Source organism: Equus asinus, chromosome 20 (assembly GCF_041296235.1).
Source record: "Equus asinus isolate D_3611 breed Donkey chromosome 20, EquAss-T2T_v2, whole genome shotgun sequence".
NCBI lineage: Eukaryota > Metazoa > Chordata > Mammalia > Perissodactyla > Equidae > Equus > Equus asinus.
In genome coordinates, this window is record NC_091809.1 from 35,606,624 (window position 1) to 35,613,515 (window position 6,892).

At 45.1% G+C, this 6,892-nt stretch overlaps 1 long non-coding RNA gene across 1 annotated transcript; it reads left to right on the forward strand.

Moving 5' to 3' along the window:
• The first annotated feature begins 800 nt into the window (after positions 1–800).
• Positions 801–4,755, forward strand: LOC139041206 (uncharacterized). Its single transcript, XR_011496025.1, has 3 exons — positions 801–1,028; positions 1,128–1,269; positions 4,135–4,755. It is a non-coding gene; the product is annotated as an uncharacterized lncRNA (long non-coding RNA).
• Positions 4,756–6,892: the final 2,137 nt, after the last annotated feature.

Below are 6,892 nucleotides of genomic sequence, written 5' to 3' on the forward strand. Positions count from 1 at the left end.
TCTGTGTCTCAGACTAGAGTTATTGGTTGCCAGGAACAGAAACTTTCTCAAGAACAGAGTATGTAAGGGGAGTTTGTTGTAAAATCATGACAGATATTGCTATTGGCACCCACGGGGATGACAGAACTCAGCAGGCCCTGACGAGGATCGTGACTGAAGCTTTCCCTGAATCTGCAGATATGGATACCAGGTCCTTCATCTGTGTGACTACAACACTTGGTTAGGACCACTCTTCACCACCACCGCTGTGCTTATCACACTGACTCTCAATATCTGCACACATGTCTAGCTCACTTGCCATATTCCCCCAAAGGTGTGAGCTCCTTGAGGCCTATGGCTGTGTTTTCTTCATCTTTGTATTGCCCAGAACTTATCATGGTGTGTGGCACATAGTGACAGTCAGTAAATGCTTGTCTGTTCCCACTTGCTAAGTGCACAGCTTTGTTGTCACCTTATCACAAGCCTCATCATCTCTGGCTTCTTGTAGTAGTCTCAGGCTCGCCTCTAGCTTCTATCGTTTCCCCCTAACTGGACTTCGCTGTTCCCCTTATATCCACGTATGGGGTATTCCTTGCAGAGCGGCTGTAGTGATTATTTTGAAATAGAAGTCAGATCGTGCCATTGCTCAGCCCAAACCTTCCAACAACTTCCCCCCTTACACGGAGTAGAAGCTGAATCCTTACACAGGCATGCGAGGCTCTGGAGGATCCGACCCTGCACAGCCTTTTCCAACTCGGCTTCCGCTACTCTCCCCTCCTCACTGCGCTCTGGCCAGAGCAGCCCCCTGACTATTCCTCCATCACATCCTACCGGAAGCCATCTTACCTACTCTCTGCCTGGAACGCTCGTGTCAGATATCTTCACAGCTGTTGCCTCACTTCCTTCAGGTCTTGTCTCATACGTGAGCATATCAGAAAGATCTGCCCTCAAGCCCTCTGTGAAATGACAGCCTCTCCTCCCCATTCAAGCACCCCCACACCCCTCTCCCTGCTGAGGTCTTTTGCCCAGCATTTCACCATGAACACTTGGTATGTATTTTTTTTTTTTTTTTAAGATTTTATTTTTCTCCTTTTTCTCCCCAAAGCCCCCCGGTACATAGTTGTATATTTCATTGTGGGTCCTTCTAGTTGTGGCATGTGGGACGCTGCCTCAGCGTGGTCTGATGAGCAGTGCCATGTCCGCGCCCAGGATTCGAACCAACGAAACACTGGGCCGCCTGCAGCGGAGCACGCGAACTTAACCACTCGGCCACGGGGCCAGCCCCACTTGGTATGTATTTTATGTTAATTTTATGTTAGTGTCTTACACTGCTTGACCATCTATATCTTTAAGTCAGAGACTTTAAAATTGTGTTCACTGTGGTATCGCCAACACCTAAAATAGTGTTTGACACTTAGTAGGGGAAAATGAAAAATGTTTTTTGAATGAGTGTATAAACAAATGGAAAGAAAGTTATAGTGATTTTCTCAATTACTTCCCCCCAGTTCTAATTAGTCCTATGACTTTATCCTTTTGCTGTTGCAACTCTGTTTGTTTCCAATTTGGCCACAAATTCTCTACTTTCTTGGAGTCAACCTTTGCTTTAATATTTAAATTAAAATGGAGTGCACTTTTATCCCAGGAAGGCAAGAAAACATTCCTGTGGGGATGGATGGGAATTAGAGGTATCAACGAGAATTCATGATTTCTAAGCTATGTCTATGTGTGTCTACATGCTCATGTGTATGTGTGTATGTGTATGAATGTATATGTATGTATGTGAGCACGTACCTTTGTGTGCATGTGTCTGTGCATGCAAATATTTCCTAGTTCTGTCCATTGGAAGGGTCAAGAAGCAAAGACATCCCAGGAGCAGTGTGTGGACCTAGTGCCTAAATCTTCTTCTCTAATACTAGAGAGTCCTCAAAGGAATGGCTGCTAGGCTAGGTCTAAGATGAGCCTAGAATATCTTGTTGTGTCAGAAACTAAAGAAGTACTTAAAAGCATCATGATAACATGTCACAAGGACACAGGAGCCAGCCTGAAAGGGTTCCCATTGGCCAAATCTGGGACACTTCAAGCATTACAAAAATTAAGTACAGTGATGAACTATAAGCCATTGGGGAAAAAATAAGGATTCCTAAGTCCAAACAGATAATAAGTAGATAAATAAATAAATGGGGAGAAGGAGGGCTTCTGATTATAATAGAACGTTGAGTGCTGGCTAGTGAATGAGGAGGGGAGGCCAGAGACAGATGCTCTTGCAACCATCACAGTAAAATTGGATCAGGCAAGAATTGTTAATGCGGGCTAGATCTTGGGGAAAATTTTTAGGAAGAACACGTACATCTGAATGATATTGTGTCTCCCTAGAGGATTGCTTCTTGTTGCAAGGGGAAAGTGAAGCAGTAATACAGTAGAGAAATCACGCACCTTGAGCAGGTGATCAAAATTAGCATCCCCAGTGAGGGACAGCTGGATGTCACTTGTCTCAGGTGTGATACACTGAGAAGGATTTAGCGTGACCCATGTTGCATTCTGGGTGAAAATGAATAATCTGAATATATGCATAAGGAAGTATCAGACAAACCCCAAATGAGAAGAATTTTATTTTTTTTAAAGATTTTATTTCTCCTTTTTCTCCCAAAGCCCCCCAGTACATAGCTGTGTATTTTTAGTTGTGAGTCCTTCCAGTTGTGGCATGTGGGATGCTGCCTCAGCATGGCTTGATGAGCAGTGCCGCGTCTGCGCCCAGGATTCGAACTGGCGAAACCCTGGGTCGCCAAGTAGAGCACGCGAACTTAACCACTCCGCCACGGGGCCAGCCCCAGAATTTTACTCTTTTAAAAAAATGTGATAAATGATATTCTTTAAAAATATCAATGCCGTTAAAAAAAAAAGCAAGGAAGTCTGGGGAGATGTTCTAGATTAGATAAGGCTAAAGGATCATAAATAGTAAATTTAATAGCTCACCTAACCTGGAGCGTGTACCGGACAAGAAAAAGCACTACTCCAGACTTCACTGAGCCCCGGGGCAGAACGGAGGTCTGGACGGCCCACCGAAGTGCCACACCACCGTCAAATCTACTAAGTTGGTAACGATACTGTGATGATGTGAAAGCGTAGTCCTGTTTTTAGGAAGTGCACACTTCACTATTTATGGGTAAAGAGCCATGATGAATATAACTTACCCTCGAATGTTTCCGAAACAACGAAAGCTATGTGAGAGTAGATAGGTGTATAGAGCAAAGTGATAACCAGAGGGGAGTCTGGGCAAAGGTGTGCGGCTGTTTTTGTACTGTTCTTATTTTTCAATTTTCTGTAACATGAAATTATTTCCAAATAAAAGGTTTAATGAATTTTCAATGCACTGCCACATATTAGAGAAAGTGCTGTTCCCAGCATTTCTGCAGCCCCTAGGAGAGTGCCTCCAGCTGGTCCCCTGCCTGGATCTTTATTACTAATGCGCTCTCGGGACGGTGGCAGCTGCTTCCTCTGCCCCTCGCGGAATGGCACCAATAGCATGGTAACGCGGTAGATGTGCAAGAGACCTTTGCTGAAGGCTGGGAGATAGGAAGGACTGTCACGTCATAGAGTAGCAAACAATGCAAAATTCTTTATCAGATACCTTGGTCCTATATTTTCCTGGCCATCTGGGTCCATGAGAATAGCTTTTTCTGGCTCCGTCCTTGGGCCGCTGGCCTTCCATCGTGAGGTTCTGGACCCCTCGTCTCCCAGACTCTTTCGGTCTCAAGGTCCTCTCCCACACTTGTTCCCGACCTTGCTCACCCCGAGTCACTCAGCATCTGTGCCTCCCGCACGTCAGCGCTGCCGCACCCAGCCTGGGCCGCCTCCCTAGAACAGATGCTTCCTAAAAGTGTTTGCTTAACAAAAGGATGACTTACTCCAGAGACGCAAAGTCCTTTCTTTAAGAAGACTGAAATCGCTACAACCAGATTTTTGGTCTAAAAGACCATTTTTTGCTCCTCCTGCTGCTGTGGTTGCTGATGGTTACAGAAGAGAAAGACAAGAAGACATCGCAAACATACTGAGGATTTATTTTACTCTCAAAACTGTGCAAAATGCTTTACGGACATTTTATTTAAAACTCACAACATTCAACACGTAGTGACTATTGTGATTCTCATCTTCCAGGTGGTGAAATCATCATTGATCAGCATCTCGGCTAAGGTCTTGCCCTTGGTCTCCCAAAAGCCTCTAAGCCTCCACAACGTGTTTCTGCTGAGATGGCTGATTTCCAGGTCTAGAGAAGACACGCAAGACAAACTTGTGAGAAGTCTGCAAGGAGAAAGAGTGCGGTGTAGGTGTGGCGTGCATATTTTAAAAAGTACTTCGTTTGCTAGACTTCTGTAATCGCGTCCCTGGGAAATCGGAAGTAACATGGGAAGTACTCTGCTGCCATCCAGTGGAAACTCTTCACTATGACCTTTACTGAGATGTAGCTTTTTAGTTCCGTTTGTGTAACACCAATACGGAAAATGTCACCGAGAGGTATTTTTAGGTCAGATCTGGGGGCAGAGGCTTTTCAAGCCCAACCGTGTTACAGTTGCTCCTGGAAATTAATTTGAAGTGTCAAATGGTTGTCACGAATCACAGCCATGTTGAGCAATCATTTTTTGAAATGATTAGCATCACAGGATAGTTTATAAAATGATTTTGGACATACTTGAAATATTGAATCTTCATAAGATACTTATGGAGTTGATATAAATACTGTCTCTCCACTTTGTAAATAAAAACCTGCAGCTCAAAGAACTTGACTTTCTCAAGTCTCCATAGTTAACAATAGGGCTAACAATATAAACCATTTCTTCTTAATTCAAGCCCAGACTTCTCTCCCTTTTCCTCTCCCTCCCTCCCTCCCTCTCTCTCTTCCTTCCCTTTTTCTATTTTTCCATCTACTCTCCCTCTCCTTCTTATCCTTATTCTCTCTCTCCTTCTTATTCTTTCTCTTCCTCGCTTTCCACAATATTTATTGCAATAATGACATGTGGCTCAAGCTGGACGATGAGATGACGAGACGCGGGTGCTGACTCAGCTGAGCCGATGGACACGCATCAGCAGCCATCCCCCAGGACTGCTTGTTGTAGAAGGCAGTGGTCCTGCCATTTGTTTAAGCCACTGTAGGTGGTGTTCTGGAAATGTGCATGTGAAGCATTTCCGACTGATGCCATGTGCTAGGCAGGACCAAGCCCCAGCCTCCTGAAGCTCAGTCTACACTGCTGTGGCCTGCAGAGGACCCATGTTTTCCAGAGACTCCCAATTCTGCCATCCTCTCCCCAGCCTTGACCTTATCTATCCTCACTTTATTTTATATAGATTTCTTTCAAAAATTTTGATCAGGATTTAAAGAAAATATCAAGAAATAGAAACCATGAGGGGAACAAAAGTCATACTTAGCCTTAAATTAGAGTTGATAATAATCTGCAGAGTCAAGCTGAAATCATTTTGTAACTCATTTTCTGAGAGCCCCTAGGCCACAGACATTCGACCCCAGGCCAGAAAATAGCAGCCTTGACTCTAGCCTCCATTTCTTCCCTACTGGCCCTTTGCATCAATTCTTTCTTCTTCATGAACTCCCTGATGCTGAGAATAGACACAAATAGTTCTGTGCAGCAAGTCCGTTACCCACTTCTGTTTGATTCACATGGACACCAAACCCTGGGAGGAGCGCAGTTTAAGAAGGCTTTGAACCAGGGCTTCTTCCATCAGGCCCACCTCTCTTTTGTTCAGGCCCTCAGTGCCTCTGCCCGCTCAGTGACCACAATCGCTCCTGCATCCCCAGCCTCTCTGTGAAAAGCCCCTGAAGTCCCCTCAAGCACCTCGGGGACTCCTTCCAGTTTTTATCTCCCACTCCTGCTCCCAGCCCTGTTAGGGGACTCAGGCTCCATCCTGTGCCTTGTACTTGTCTGCTTCACTTCTCCTGTGGACACACTCTTTGAAGGGATGCCTCATTGCTTCAAGTCTTCCCTGGAAGCCCTCCCAGCTCTCCCTGGGCTTCATGCCGCACAGTGCTGGGTGCCCTCTCTGTGCCCCCTGTGGACATTTGTAACTCCAGACCCAGATCTAGCTCAAGAGTCCAGATCCCCAGCACACCAGTGCTTTTTACAGGCTAACTTGCATGCATTAACATGGTAGGTCAACCCTACTAAATTAAATTCCTATAATTCCTTCAAACACTAGGATGTTGCCACTGGGAAACACCAAGTGCAGGCACCTGTCTGCCACTCCTTGTGAACTCTCCCTACCCCTCTTTCAACATGGCAGAGTCATGAGTCCACTGGGCAGTGGGGCTGCATTTGACTCAGTGGTAAAAACTACAAAACAATGGGTCAGTGGTTCCAGCTGGCACAGGTTTTGGTTCAGCAGCTGCCAGATGAGCAAAGGTAAGCATTAATTCCTACAGTGACTCTTGGGTACAGGGTTAAGTCCTTCTTGGAGAGTTGAGGTCAAAGAATCTGTGGCTAATAGTAAGAAAAAAGTTCAAATGGACTATGTAAGGGAACGGGTGGCAAGAACTTTTTCCCTGTCTACTGGGAGACTCTACACTCTTCCCAAGGCCAAGTCTTATAGCATTGATAACTCAATTATTTTCTTTTTTGCTCCCAATATCCATGCATCTGGGCCTCCATTAATTACATCCCTCCTTCCCAGTCTTTGCCCGGAAACAACCAGGAAAGATGAGTAAGATAGGATATTTGTCTCGGTTCTCTGGCTTTTGTGGCTAAAAAGCTTGTCTTGGTCTAGACGGAGTGAGAGGTTGGAATGTCAGCTGTTGTCTTTATTTGTTCTAAGGATGTGGGTTGAAACTGTCTAGCTTATAGAAATAAATTTTGCTGTAAGATGGCAGACTGTATACCTAGATCAGAGAAGTCACCTTACAAATGGCCTT